Source organism: Bufo gargarizans, chromosome 1, assembly GCF_014858855.1.
Source record: "Bufo gargarizans isolate SCDJY-AF-19 chromosome 1, ASM1485885v1, whole genome shotgun sequence".
Classification (NCBI taxonomy): Eukaryota; Metazoa; Chordata; class Amphibia; order Anura; family Bufonidae; genus Bufo; species Bufo gargarizans.
The window spans coordinates 257,820,045-257,834,780 of record NC_058080.1 but is presented as its reverse complement, the minus strand read 5'-3'; the positions used below and the strand labels follow the sequence as shown (position 1 = coordinate 257,834,780).

The window sequence follows — 14,736 nt, the reverse complement described above, 5'->3', positions numbered from 1 at the left end:
CGCACATTTATTTTTTAATCGCATTCCAAGAGCTATAACTTTTTAGTTTTTTCACCAATGTACCTTGTTTGAGGGCTTATTTTTTGCAGGACAAGTTCTAGTTTTTAATGCACCCTTTTGGGTACGTATAGTCATTGATTAAACCCCCCTTTGTGCATATTAGTGGTCACTAGGGGGTTGGTTCTGTGCTTCCAATCTGCTTTCCCTCTTCTCTCCTTTTAGCACATTTCCACAGTGGCTTTCAACTGAAAAGTTAAAGGTGTATTCCGGTTACATGAAGTTATCCCCTATCCACAGGATGGGGGACAACTATTAGATCTGTGGGGGTTCTACCACTGGGACCTCCAGTGATCACAAGAACGACGGCCCTGTACCCCCTGCAGCCCCCTGAAATGACTGGAGCAGCCAGTCGCACATGCGCGTGGCTGCTCCATTCATCTCTATGGGAGTTTCGGGAACAGCGAAGTGCTGTACTCTGATGCCGGAATAACAGAGTAACAGCACAAGAGTTATAAGAACACATACTTCAGAATTGTTGTTTAGTAAAATGGACATCTCTTTAAACATTTTTCCTTACAGGGTTATTCCCATCTAAGCCCTTCATGGCCGAGATGGGAATAACCTCAGTAAGCACTGGCAGGGGATGGCCGTTCTGTGCCGTTTCCATAACTCCTATAGCAGTGAATGGGAGCTACACAGAAAGCTACATTGTCTAGGGTTGTCACAATACCAATATTTTTATTTGATTTGGATACCATAAAAAAGTATTGCGATACTCTATACCATTCGATACCACGCGAAAATAATAAAACACCAGAAGAGCCCTGTGCAGTCCGCATTTTATGGAACGTCCGGCCCATAATAGAACAGTCCGATCCTGTTTTTTGGGGGGGAGAAGACGACTAAAAATGGCAAATCGCGCATGCATTTATTAACAGTATATTTCATGGGATAACCCAGCATTCTACTGTCTGAGTGAGACTAATGCAAGTGTCACAGTATGTAATGTAAGATGGACACTAAAGCCTGTATTACACCTGCCGATTCTTCGGCAGATGATCGCTAACGAACGTTCGTAGTAATGATGATCTGGCAGTGTAATACTGCCGCCGATTGCCCAATGAACGAGTAAATTCATCAGGCAATCCAAATCTTTTGACTGGTTAAAAAAATCATTGTTTGCAGGCGGCAGATCATGGTGTCTAATCACGATCTGCCGCGGGCAAACTACTATACAGCAGGGGGACGAGCGATGGCATAATGATCGCTCTTACCCATACTGAGGAGGAGATCGCTGCATGTAATAGCAGCAGTCTCCTCCACTAGCAAGCAGGCGATTGCAAGGAAGGAACGATTCCTTCCCGACAATCTCCTGTTAAATCGGACTGTATAATACAGCTTTAATTCTGGCAGAGCAGTAGAAAAGAGCAAGAGAGCAACAATCACAGTGCCAGGGGATATGACCAGGCGTAGAGGGGAAGGACAAGCACTGTTTTCAGCTGTATCCTCATTGTCAGGATGCAGACTAAATAGAAATATATGCCGAAGCATTGGCTCCCTGCCCCGCCACTTACTCTGGTAATCCACATGCGGATTTATACCAGTGGCCTACCAGAGATTTGAAGGCAGGGCCTACAATGGATGAGCTCTCAGGAGGTCAAGAGCACACAGAAGACGTCACTGCATCGTAGTGCTTATGCTGGACTCTTCACAGAGGGCAGTAAGTACTTGGAAGTTGACTGTTCATCATGGGAACGGGGTTAGGTGAGTTTCATGTTTTTTTATGCTTTATTGGTGCAAAGGAGGCATATACTATTAATTACTGTGGGGGCATGAAAGTGAGACATTACTGTACCAAGGGGCAAAAGAGGGGAGGCATTACATGGCACTAAGAGAAACATTACTGTTGTAACTGGCACTACGGAAGACATTATTGATGCAAGGAGCACTAAGGTGGACATTACTGATGTAAGGAGCACTAGCAGGGATATTACTGATGTAGGGGGCACTAACAGGGATATTACTGATGTAGGGGGCACTAACAGGGATATTACTGATGTAGGGGGCACTAACAGGGATATTACTGATGTAGGGGGCACTAACAGGGATATTACTGATGTAGGGGGCACTAACAGGGATATTACTGATGTAGGGGGCACTAACAGGGATATTACTGATGTAGGGGGCACTAACAGGGATATTACTGATGTAGGGGGCACAAACAGGGATATTACTGATGTAGGGGGCACAAACAGGGATATTACTGATGTAGGGGGCACAAACAGGGATATTACTGATGTAGGGGGCACAAACAGGGATATTACTGATGTAGGGGGCACTAACAGGGATATTACTGATGTAGGGGGCACAAACAGGGATATTACTGATGTAGGGGGCACTAACAGGGATATTATTGATGTATGGGGCACTAACAGGGATATTACTGATGTAGGGGGCACTAACATTGATATTACTGATGTAAGGGGCACTAACATTGATATTACTGATGTAGGGGGCACTAACAGGGATATTACTGATGTAGGGGGCAGTAAGGGGGCCATTACTGTTGTAAGGCGCAGTGGGGGGACATTAATATTGTATGGGGGGACAATGGACCAATTTATAAGCATAGCAGAGCATAATGGAGCCGTTGACTGATGGAACCTTACGAGTAGAATAGTGTAGCAGAGTACATTATTCTTCCAATCACAAAACTAAACTCGATACAGTGGAATATACCTGAAGCCAGCTCATGGCATAAAAATATAAAAGGAACCTATGACAATAAAATGCAGTGCAGTCAGTGTGTTACAGAGCAGGAGAAGCTGAGCAGATTGATTTATAGGCCCCGATTTGTGCTTTGCCGGTCTTCATGGGCCCTGTGCTGCTGAAGCGGGCATCTAGTTTATGACGAGGTGAACAGTGATGGTCAGTTCGCAGTGTTCTCCAGTGAACACATGCGGGCTGCCATCTTTTTTTTTTTTTTTTTGAGTGGCGAAAGGAAGTTTATAAAGTAGTTGAAGTATCAGAAAGATGCATATGTTTGTATCACACAATGAATACGCTTTCTTTGCATAAAACTAGGAGAAAACCTTTAAATGGTTTGGCCCATCTCACACATTGGTGGCACATCACTAGAACATGCCACCGATGTCAGATAGGTGCAGGCACACATCTCTAGAATGGGGTCCCCAAAGCAAAGAAGAGTGCACCTTGCATGCGTGGCGTGCTCTCAATTTACTTATATGGGAGTTCTGAACAGAGCCCGTGAGCATGCCCCGCTATTTCTGGAACTCCCATAGAAGTAAATAAGTAAATGGAATACGCACCTTGATCACTTCGGGGTGTCCCATTTTAGAGCTAGGTGAGAGTTCCAGAGATAGGACCTGCACCTATCTGACATCGGTGACACACTGCTAGGAAATGCCACCAATGCGTGAGATGGAGCAACCTCTTTTTTTTATTTTTTTATTTAATCTTTATTTTGTTTTACAAAAACATAAGGTTAATACATAGACCAATATCAATCACACTAGTATAAAAATTATACCAATAAACATCATATCCATCGCATCTATGTATAAAATATACGAATCATAAATAACCTACCCCCCCCATTGGCTGCTGTTCCCCTCAATTCAGTAAAATACAACATACAACACATACATTAGATATTTCTATGTGGCTCTGCGTGCAACTCTCCGATTCCTTTCACTATCCTCATAAATTTTAATTTGTTGAAGGTATGCACCCCACTCCTTAGACGAGGGCTGGGAAGCAGAGCCCCAATACCTGCCCACTATAGCTTTCGCTACCATCAATCCCCTCATCCAAATCCGCCTAACCTGATGGGGAACTTCCGTTTCCGAAGTATAGTCTCCGAAGATCACTATCAGGATCCCCGGATTATAATTCATAGAGGATTCCTTTTGTAAAGCAAAGAAAACCTCTTCCCAATATTTTCTTATTTTACTACAACTCCAAAGCATATGTGCAAAATCAGCATTCACGTAACCACATTTAGGGCAACAACAGTCCCGATCCCTGTTTTGGGGGAACTTTCCTTGGGTTTTGGGCGTATAATACAGTCTATGAAGGATCTTAAATTGGATCAATCTATGAGCACTGGATACTGACGCCTTTAATCACATTCCTGTAGATAGTAGGCCACTGCAAAGGGGGGCAATTCAGCTCTTGCTCCCATTTACCTGGGGCCTTAAAAGGTGTTACAGTAGCCAGTGCCGTTCGGAGTTTAGCATATAGTCGAGATAGTTTCACCTTCTGGTCCTTCTGAGCGTCACAATAATCAAAAAAAAGTATTCTCTTGTGGAAATATACGGCCCCTATTCCTAGAGGCTTCAAATACATGTTTCAAACGTGCATACATGAATAAATCTAATGGTGAAGCATCAACCAACCCAAATTCCGAAGGTGATTTAAATCGACCTAAATAAAATAGGTGAGACACCCTATTGATGCCATTACGTGTCCAGTAACCAAACTCTGTAATTTTAGAAAATTCCTCCAGCTCCCCATTCCCCCACAGAGGGGTGAAAACAAATGGGCCGGAAACTTTAAGAAGCTCCTTCAGCCTAAAATCTCTTCTCATTCTGGCCTTAGGAGTCTTGTGAGCGGTCCTACCAGTGATTGACAGCTATCTCTGTATTCACCTCCAGTGTTCGCCAGCGAACACATGCGGGCTGCCATCTTTAGTAAGGTAGACTCACCCGTCCGGCGATGCACAGGTGTAAGCCCTTACCTGTGCCTGTGCCGGTCTGAGATCAAATGCAGTTACCGGGAGCAGGCAGTTCCGATAACAGCCCGATGAAGGCCCCCGGCGGCTGTTCTCGGAACTGCCTGCTCCCGGTGACTGCATTTGATTTCAGACCGGCTCCCGGCACAGGCACAGGTAAGGGCTTACCTGTGCATTGCCGGACGGGTGAGTCTACCTTACTAAAGATGGCAGCCCGCATGTGTTCGCTGGCGAACACTGCAGGTGAATACAGAGATAGCTGTCAATCACTGGTAGGACCGCTCACAAGACTCCTAAGGCCAGAATGAGAAGAGATTTTAATATATAAAATGCTATAAAGTTTTACTGAATGTTTTCCCATAAAACTCTATAAGTCGGCACAGCTCCCCCTGCTCTATAACTTGCTGCCTGCAGATTACACTGCACTTTCATGGTGACAGCTTCCCTGTAAAATCCATGAGAAGTAATATTTCAGTAAAAATATGGGACAGAAAAAACATAGGTATAAACCCAATACTTAATGCAGGTTTTAAAATTCTTTTCAGGCCTCATGCACATGGATGTAGAGAGCTGTAATAGGGCACTTGTAGGCTCCTTTGCAGCCTTGAACAATTGAATTGTAAAATATCCAGCGAAAGTGAGGTGTAGACCAGAGGACTACAGTATGTAGACCAGGAACCCAAAAAAGATCTAGAATCCACTTGTCAGGAATGATAATGGAGTTGTCTTAATACTTTTTTTTCTTAAAAGGGAAGTGTGCCTCAAAAAGAGCCTGATTAAATAATTTGGTCCACAGTGAGAAGATGGTTGAGGAGACCCTTATATTTCCCTTAGCTTTGTTGTCCTGTTTAGAAATGGTTCTTTAAATGCAGTCATTATCGTCGTATTTCTCTGCCATAAAGGCTGATAGATAAATTCTGTATATATTGAGCAATATGCATAGAAGTTCCTCAAGCTCTGGTGGGATTATGAGAGCCTAATAATCACATTTTGGTTTGAACATTTCCACTGCTCATAATAGATTCCTGCAGAATTTGTTCTATTATTTCACAGTCCTCCATAATAAAGTAGAAGATGTTTAGACATGTTTAACGTATTAGTATGTGCTTTTCTATTACTGGCACTTGCAACGAAATAAATGTTAATCTAAGCAGATACGCTGCACATGTGTTTAGGATTGACTGTATAGATTATTCAGAATGCTCCTGGAGGCCTCCTGTGAAAAATATGGTCCTGGAAATGAGAGCGGCTTGTGATTGGCTCCCTACCAGCATCACCTGGATATTTTACGTTTTATTTCAGAGCTTTTAAGTACATTTTTTGGGGGGGCTTGGGGTCGGCAGGCCACCAACAGACTTTTGAATCGGAAATCCTGATTCTGGTTATTGAAGCATGAAGTTTGGAATAACAGTATCATTAAGTTAAATCAATCCAGTATTTGCAAAACGCTGCAATGTGTTTTATGATGCCTTCAGTATGATGATGATGGTGTATTATATGCTTTACTTGAGATGATGATGAAGTAGTTCCCTCTATACCGCACTTCTGAGTAGCATCTGATTAAAGGAAAAAACGTATTCTGTAATACCCGGTGTAAGGAGGACACTTCTTAGAATACAAGCCTCTATAGCAAGCTCTTTACAGACATTGAGCCAGGGGGAATGCTCTGACGCCTGCAAAATTGTGAATGCAGCTCTGAACTTTACTGCTAATTGGAACTCAGGTTAATCACCAATAGGTCAAATGCTGCTACAATTACTGTAACTGGGATACTCTATTCCTATTATATATACCACACAAAAAAGAGTAGATTCACATCCCATAGATTAAAAATATATAGTCTTTATTCAAAAAAAATCACAAATAGAAAATTAACCAAACATGATTTTATAAAATAACAAAATAATGAGCATATAGTGAACATGTCCAATTAGAAGCGCCACCTGACCAGGATATGTACATCTAAGAGTAGTGAGTCTATAAAGTAATGCTGAACAGAGAGTAGGGTATAGTGAACATATAATGCATTGAGTAAGGAAGAGAGAACCACCCTCTGGAAACATCTCAATGTGCTCACAGCACACCGCACTCTCTGAACAACATGGATAAAGGTCAGATCATAAACAGATATCTGGAAAGATAACTAGAGATGAAAAGCAATGGTCATACCAGTTAGAGTCAGGACAGGTGGATGCTATCTCCTCGACGTACATTTCGCCGTTCTGCTTCCTCAGAACAGAGTCATGATACTCACCCAAAAGTCGAAAACGAAAATGCCCAGGAACAAACAACTTATCTGGAGGTGTAGTGGAGGAGCAAGTTGCTGACCCTGTTGGATCTCTGAGAAAAGGTCCGAGGATACCGCTGCTACAATTATGCTTGCCGGCAAGATGAGTTCGGGAGGGGTGTCAGGAGGTTGGACGGCATTAGAACTTCGAGACAAGGCTTCTACTTTAATATTTATACTTCCTGGTCTGAAAGTAACAGAGAAGTTAAAACGTGAGAAGAAGAGGGCCCACCTGGCTTGCCTAGGATTTAGGCATTTGGCCGCCTCAAGAAACACTCAATTCTTATGATCCGTGAGAACAGTAACACAGTGTTTGGCCCCTTCTAAAAAATGCCTCCACTCTTCAAATGCCCATTTAATGGACAGTAATTCGCGGTTCCCAATATCGTAATTTCTCTCCGTGGGAGAGAATTTGCAAGAAAAGAAGGCACAGGGTCTTAAATTCGTGAAGTTGGAGGATCCCTGGGAGAGGATGGCCCCCACGCCATCCTTTGAGGCATACACCTCCACCACGAAAGGTTCTTCAGGATTCGGCTGAATCAAGACTAGGGCCATTTGAAAACAGGTCTTAAGAGTCTCAAAGGCCTGACAGGCTTCAGACGACCAGTTGACAAGATCGGACCCCTTCTTGGATAAATCAGTGAGGGGCTTGGCAATGACAGAATTTTTTTTTTAGGAATTTACCGTAAAAGTTTGAGAATCCTAAAAAGCGTTGAAGTGCCTTTAAGGAGGATGGTCTTACCCAGTCTTGAATGGCCTGAACTTTACTGGGATCCATCTTAAAAGAGTGTGGAGTAAGAATATACCCAAGATACGGAATCTCTTGTACTGCAAACACGCATTTCTCCAACTTAACCGACAAATTATTCTCCCTTAAAGGGAGTCTGTCATCAAAGTTTCACCTTTTTAACCCTTCCCATAGCTTTCTAGCGGCCTTACAGTTAATAAAAAACGTTACCTTTATGAGCAATCCTGGACTTATAAAACCGGCAAAAAACATCTTAGTAGCATATGCAAATGAGGGCTCGCAAGTGCCCAGGGGCGGCGTTACCGCCCCTGGGCACTTGTTTCGCCGAGATCCCGCGCCTGCGCACTCAGTCTCAGAGATCCCGCGCCTGCGCACTCTTGTTTCGCCGAGATCCCGCGCCTGCGCACTCAGTCCTTTGGCCGATGCATGCGCACTGCGATGCCCATTCCTTGTACGGCATCACAGTAATTAATGCGCATGCCCCGGCTAACGGCGGGAAAACAGTTTTTTGCCGGTTTTATAAGTCCAGGATTGCTCATAAAGGTAACGTTTTTATTAACTGTAAGGCTGCTAGAAAGCTATAGGAAGGGTTAAAAAGGTGAAACTTTGATGACAGACCCCCCTTTAAGGATCAATCTGATGTGAGAAACATGGGCCTCCCAGTCAGAATAAAAGAGAAGAATATCATCTAGATAAACAATCATCACTTTGCCAATAAGCTCTCTAAAAATTTCATTAATGAAATTTTGAAAAATCGCAATGGCAAGACCAGATAGTCAAAGTGTCCCTCTGGAGTGTTAAAGACAGTCTTCCACTCACCTCTCTCTTTAATACGAATAAGGTTATAAGCCCCGGCCCCTCAAATCAAGTTTAGAAAACCAAGAAGCACCCAGGACCTGGTTGAATAAATCAGGAATCAACGGGATGGAATATTGATTCCTAATAGTGATTTTATTCAAGTTTCTATAATCAATGCAGGGTCTGAGACCACCGTCCTTTTTCTTAACGAAAAAGAACCCTGCTCCCAGGGGAGAGGTGGAGGGCCTAATATGCCCATTCTTAATACTTTCCTGAATAATCTCTCATGGCACTGCGCTCAGGGCCGGAAAGATTGTAAATCCGCCCCTTAGGAAATCTAGACTCAGGAATCAACTCAATAGCGCAGTCATAAGATCTATGGGGAAGGAGAGTATCTGTCTCGGAAGTGGAGAAGACCTCATGGAAATCAGCAATGAAGTGAGGAATGGGATCCAGAGAAACCCCTGCCTGCACTACAGTTAAACAGGAACTACAGTTCGGACCCCATTTCTCCAACTCGCCCGAATTCCAGTTAATGACAGGGTTATGTTGCTGAAGCCAGGGCATGCCAAGAACCACCTGAACAGGAAGATTTTCTAAAACAAAGAGAGAACACTTTTCTGAGTGACAGACCCCTACAGACAGGGTAATCTCAGGAGTACGAAGTTTGACTGTGCCCCCCAGCAGGGGGGTAGAGTCAGTAGCGACCACATGGATCGGAGTGGACAACTTTAGTACTGGGATCCCCACCCGTTCCACAAAATTGAGATAAATAAAACTAAATGCTGATCCTGATTTCACAAAAGCACTACCTGACCCCTTTAAAACCCCAAAGACAATTGAGACAGGCAACAACAGCTTTCTTCTTACCACCTCCGGGAGTACCTTGTCCTTGGATCCCTCTGATTTGGACGATTTTCCGGAAGGAGGAACTTTGGGACACTGAAGGACCCAGTGGTCGGAATCGCCACAATAGAAGCAGGAGCCCCGACGACGACGTAGTTCTCTTCTCGTCATCCTGAGCTGCATTGGCTCATCCATCTGAGCCTCTGCCTTGGGTTCGATAGGGGAAACTTAAGGTTTAGGAAGGCTATGCGGAGAAAACAAGTGTTCCTGCTGTCTGTCTCTAATCCGCCTGTCTAATCTGATGGCTAAAGTCATGGTCTCCTCTAAAGAGTCAGGACTAGGGTAACAGACCAGCATATCCTTTAACCTGTCCATCAACCCTGCTCTAAATTGGCATTTGAGCCTACGGTCACCCGAGAACCGATTAGGTAATTTAACATGCGGTTCCGCCTGAAGGGTGGCGGGAGCAGGAATAGGGGGTGTCCTGGCGGATTCCTGAGCCTGCAACCTCTCCCCTAACTCCTGAACAATTTGAGCCAGACCCTGCACGTGCTCTGTGAGACTCTGTAGAGGGTCCATGCGAATTAGGGCCTGTGATTCTGTCACGCTTGGGAAAAGTAGAGAGGAAGTGCGCCCCCTGACTGCCACCCCAACTCTGTCCCTGCACTACCCGCCCTAGGCGACGGGGCACAACTGGGCGACGATCCCTGACCTACGTAAGTGCAGAGCGTAGAGGACAAAGACAGAGAAGGAAACTAACAGCTGAGGCAGAGAACGGCAAACGCGTGCCGAATCCGGACTGTGGGACAGGGAGGTAAACAAAGGCAGAGGTACCCCCTGGTGGGGAAGGCAATGGTGGGTCAACTAGCCGAGGTCAGTCCGTGAGGTCGCGTCAGTACAAAGGGAAAGGCAGGAGACTAATCAGGAGAACGAGCCGAGGTCAAATCCAGGAGGTAGCGACAATACTAAGGAGCAGGCAATAGGCAGGTCAGAAGACGGACAAAGGTCAAATCCAAGAGGTCAAACAATGCAGTAACACAGGTACTCAGCCTAAGTGATGCAATCACAGGCAACCTGTGGCCAGCAGATTGCCTGTTTAAATAGTGGAGGAAAGGGATCATGTGACGTGGCCAGCATCACATAACCCATTCTCCCTGCCTGTAGCCAAGCACCGAGTGCCCAGCTTGGCGCTCAGCCTATCTTGGTTCCCATGGTGACGGGTAATGCTGACCGCTCCTGCAGGAGGAGTGCGGCCGGGCGCGCCGCATCCCCCGTCACCATCGACAACGGAGACGCCGGGAAACAGGAAGCGCAGCCAGACGCAGCGAGCATCCTATGCTGCAGTGAGATCGGGGAACGCATCCTACAGACCCTCTCTACAGTACCCTACAGACTCTATACCTTCCTACAGACTCTCTCTAGACTATTCCTTCGTACTCTACACTATCCTACAGACCCTCTTTACACAGCTGATGGCTCATGTAAAGCATTTTTTCTGATTTCCTGACATAAACACCCATTATAACTAAATGCTCATCAAACCGGTAAGAATATGGCTTAAATGAGCGTTTATGAGGTCAGGAGATCATAGAAAAGGCTTCACATGAACCGTCAGCTGAGGTGTACAAAGGGTCTGTAGGATAGTGTAGAGAGGGTCTGTAGGACATCTATCTATCTTTCTATAATATCTATCTCATAGTCATCTAATTATCTATCTATCTCTCTGACATCCATATCAACATAGGAATGTCACAGAATTTTACTGAGGTGTGGATATGCACAAAGAGAAAAGTTGACCATTGAAGTGGAAAGTTGAAAGTTATTGTCTATTAGTTGTATAAGGGATGGGAGCCTTACTAGGTTATTATCTGGGGTCATGTACAGTGTGTGTGTGTGTGTGTGTGTATAGATATATATAAACACTTCCCTTTACAAGCACTAAGGCTACTTTCACACTTGCGGCAGGACGGATCCGACAGGCTGTTCACCATGTCGGATCCGTCCTGCGGCTATTTCGCCGGACCGCCGCTCCGTCCCTATTGACTATAATGGGGACGGGGGCGGAGCTCCGGCGGTAAACGGCGAAAGCCGCCGGACTAAAAAGACTGACATGCAGTAATTTTAGTCCGGCGGCCTTTCGCCGTGCTGCGCCGGAGCTCCGCCCCCGTCCCCATTATAGTCAATGGGGACGGAGCGGCGGTCCGGCAGCACGGTGAAATAGCCGCAGGACGGATCCGACATGGTGAACAGCCTGTCGGATCCGTCCTGCCGCAAGTGTGAAAGTAGCCTAAGGCAAAAGTCATATTTTTTTCTAGAATCGTACAGCAAAGAAAATTATTTTGATTACACGTACTTTATTTCTATACCCAAACAGAGCCAAAAAATAATACAATTTCTCCTTCATAAAACAAGGCTTCATATAGTCAGCCAGATCAACTAAGGAATGAAAATTTATAGCTGCTGAAATGCAGAGAGGCAAAAACAAATTAATTTGTTGTCCAGTTTTGCCTTTCTTCACACGTCCGTATAACGGGTCCGCATCCGTTCCGCAAATTGCGGACCCATTCATTCTCTATGGGGACTGAATGGACAGAACACTATGTGCTCTCCGCATCCGCAATAGAACAAGAATAGGCAGATCTATGTGGGTGCCGGCCGGGTGTAATGCGGATCTGCAAAGCACTACGGACGTCTGAATGGACCCTTGATGAAAGAATGAGCTTTAGTTCAGTTCTGTGTGTCGGGATCAGAAGTGCCTGATGACGTGGCAGAACATTACACAGTACATCAGCTTCTGTCAGTGAATAGAAAAGCCGGATGGTGAAAGGAAACCTGTCATCACTTTCTAAGCCTATTTATCCACTCACTTTTCTATAAATACTATTTAATACATTAATAATGATATTAAAGTCAATTCTGAACAAACTATCAGTTCAGAGAAAAACCTAAAATAAATGTTCCCGCCATATATGTAAATGCCCCTTAGATGAGTCCTGTCTCCTCCGTGCGTTCAGAGAGGAGTCCAGCGTTCTCTGACTCTTTGAGTGCAGCCACGCCCACAAACGAATAAGACACACCCTCTACGATTGCTCATCTCCACCCCTTCTCTGCCAAGTCTCGCAGCTGCGCAGTATACATTATATGATCAGTGTGAGGTGACTGGTTCTGCACATGCGCAGGATTTGGGACGTGAGTTCGGGAGGAGGGTAGGCTCTTTAGATTCTGTCACTCGGGAGGTGGGGTTAGGAATGGGAAGTGATGAGGTAAGCGTTTAGTTTACATAACTTGAAAAAAGCGAAAGTGGACTGTACAACAAGTACTTGGAGGTGTTTAAAAAAATATATTTTTTTTAAACTAGGATCATTAGGGGGAGAACTTTCTCAGGATGCCGATGATTCTTATGTTCAAAAATCGGTGACAGGTTCCCTTTAATGTATTGGTAGTTCTTTTTATTCTCCTCCATTTTACAGATATTGTCTACAATCTGGTTCCAACACAAGTTATTTGAGACACGACAGAGAAAGTTCCAGAGGTTAAACAGCAACTTTATTTAGGGTGAACGCTCTTAGATTTGGGGTTAGCAGAATATGAATTTCTGATTAGCAAGAAAATAGGTGCTTTGCTGCCACCAAGAGGCCATTTATCTGAATGACACATCAGTTCTAATGTCTTTCTCCTAGTTACTGAACTTACTGTAAATGGGGAGAAACCACAGCATTTGCATTTTTTCTCCATACAGGTAGCTCTGGCAATGGCAGATAAGTGTCAGTACTGCATTTACTACCTATGTATTTTTGCTGTGGCTTTCATTGTGAGCTGGGTAAACAGGCTTGAGCTACATGGTGACTTTGGCCACAGGAAGTGTCACTGCGGAATTGAATGGGGTCTCAGCCTGACTTGCAAGTTGCCACGACCCCAGAATTGAAATAAAAAAATCCAGCAGTGTTGTTGGTGCAGCAACTTGCAAGTCACACTGTGACTCCATTCACTTCTATAATGTTGTGGGGCTGCACTGCTTCCCCGCGATCTTTGGTCGTGCACTGCTTGTTGTCACCATTCATAAGCAGCCTGATATTGTGGTGAAACTGCCTTTGTTGAAATATGCTAGGTGTCAGCCAGACCTTAAAGGGGTTGTCCAGGATGTTGATATTGATGGCCTATCCTCTGCAGAATGCGGATCTGCAAAATAAGAATGACATCCATGGGATGTCCGTGTTGAATCTGATTTTTTGGGTGGACCCTTTGACTTTATTGGGCCAGTGGTCCGCATTTTTAGGCCAGTTATAGGACATATTCTATGTGTAAAAGACATACGGATCCAGAAAGCGCATGGATCTTTTATGCTGGCTGTCATAAATTAGACGCAGCCCCCTACAGTCTGTGCACCCAGATTGAAATGTTCTCCAGCCCATAGTAGGAATGCATTTCAATCATCATTTACGCAAGGAAACTGGCAGTGGCCCTGCCCACACCACTACCCACCCCTCCCCACCACTACTCACTCCTCCCAACCACTACTCATTCCTCCCAACCACTACTCACTCCTCCCCACCCCTCCCAACCACTACTCACTCCTCCCCACCACTCCTAACCACTACTCACTCCTCCCTCCCCACCCCTCCCAACCACTACTCACTCCTCCCCACCCCTCCCAACCACTACTTACTCCTCCCAACCACTACTCACTCCCCCCCACCACTACTCACTACCTCTACTCGCTCCTCCCAACCACTACTCACTCCTCCCCACCTCTCCCAACCACTACTCACTCCCCCCCACCACTACTCACTCCTCCCAACCACTACTTACTCCCCCCCACCACTACTCACTCCTCCCAACCACTACAAACTCCTCCCAACCACTACTCGCTCCCCCACCACTACTCACTCCTCCCAACCACTACTCGCTCCTCCCAACCACTACTCGCTCCTCCCAACCACTACTCGCTCCTCCCAACCACTACTCGCTCCTCCCAACCACTACTCGCTCCTCCCAACCACTACTCGCTCCTCCCAAACACTACTCGCTCCTCCCAACCACTACTCGCTCCTCCCAACAACTACTCGCTCCTCCCAACAACTACTCGCTCCTCCCAACAACTACTCGCTCCTCCCAACCACTACTCGCTCCTCCCAACCACTACTCGCTCCTCCCAACAACTACTCACTCCTCCCAACCACTACTCACTCCTCCCCACCCCTCCCAACCACTACTCACTCCTCCCAACCACTACTCACGCCTCCCAACCACTACCCTCCCCTCCCCACCACTACTTACTCCTCCCAACCACTACTCACTCCCCCC

At 45.5% G+C, this 14,736-nt stretch overlaps 1 protein-coding gene across 1 annotated transcript in view; it reads left to right on the top strand.

Annotated features, from left to right (window-relative positions):
* The window catches only part of TBCK (TBC1 domain containing kinase), a 342,207-nt gene that overhangs the window by 79,013 nt on the left and 248,458 nt on the right, over positions 1–14,736 (top strand). The gene's annotated exons all lie outside the window — the stretch shown is intronic.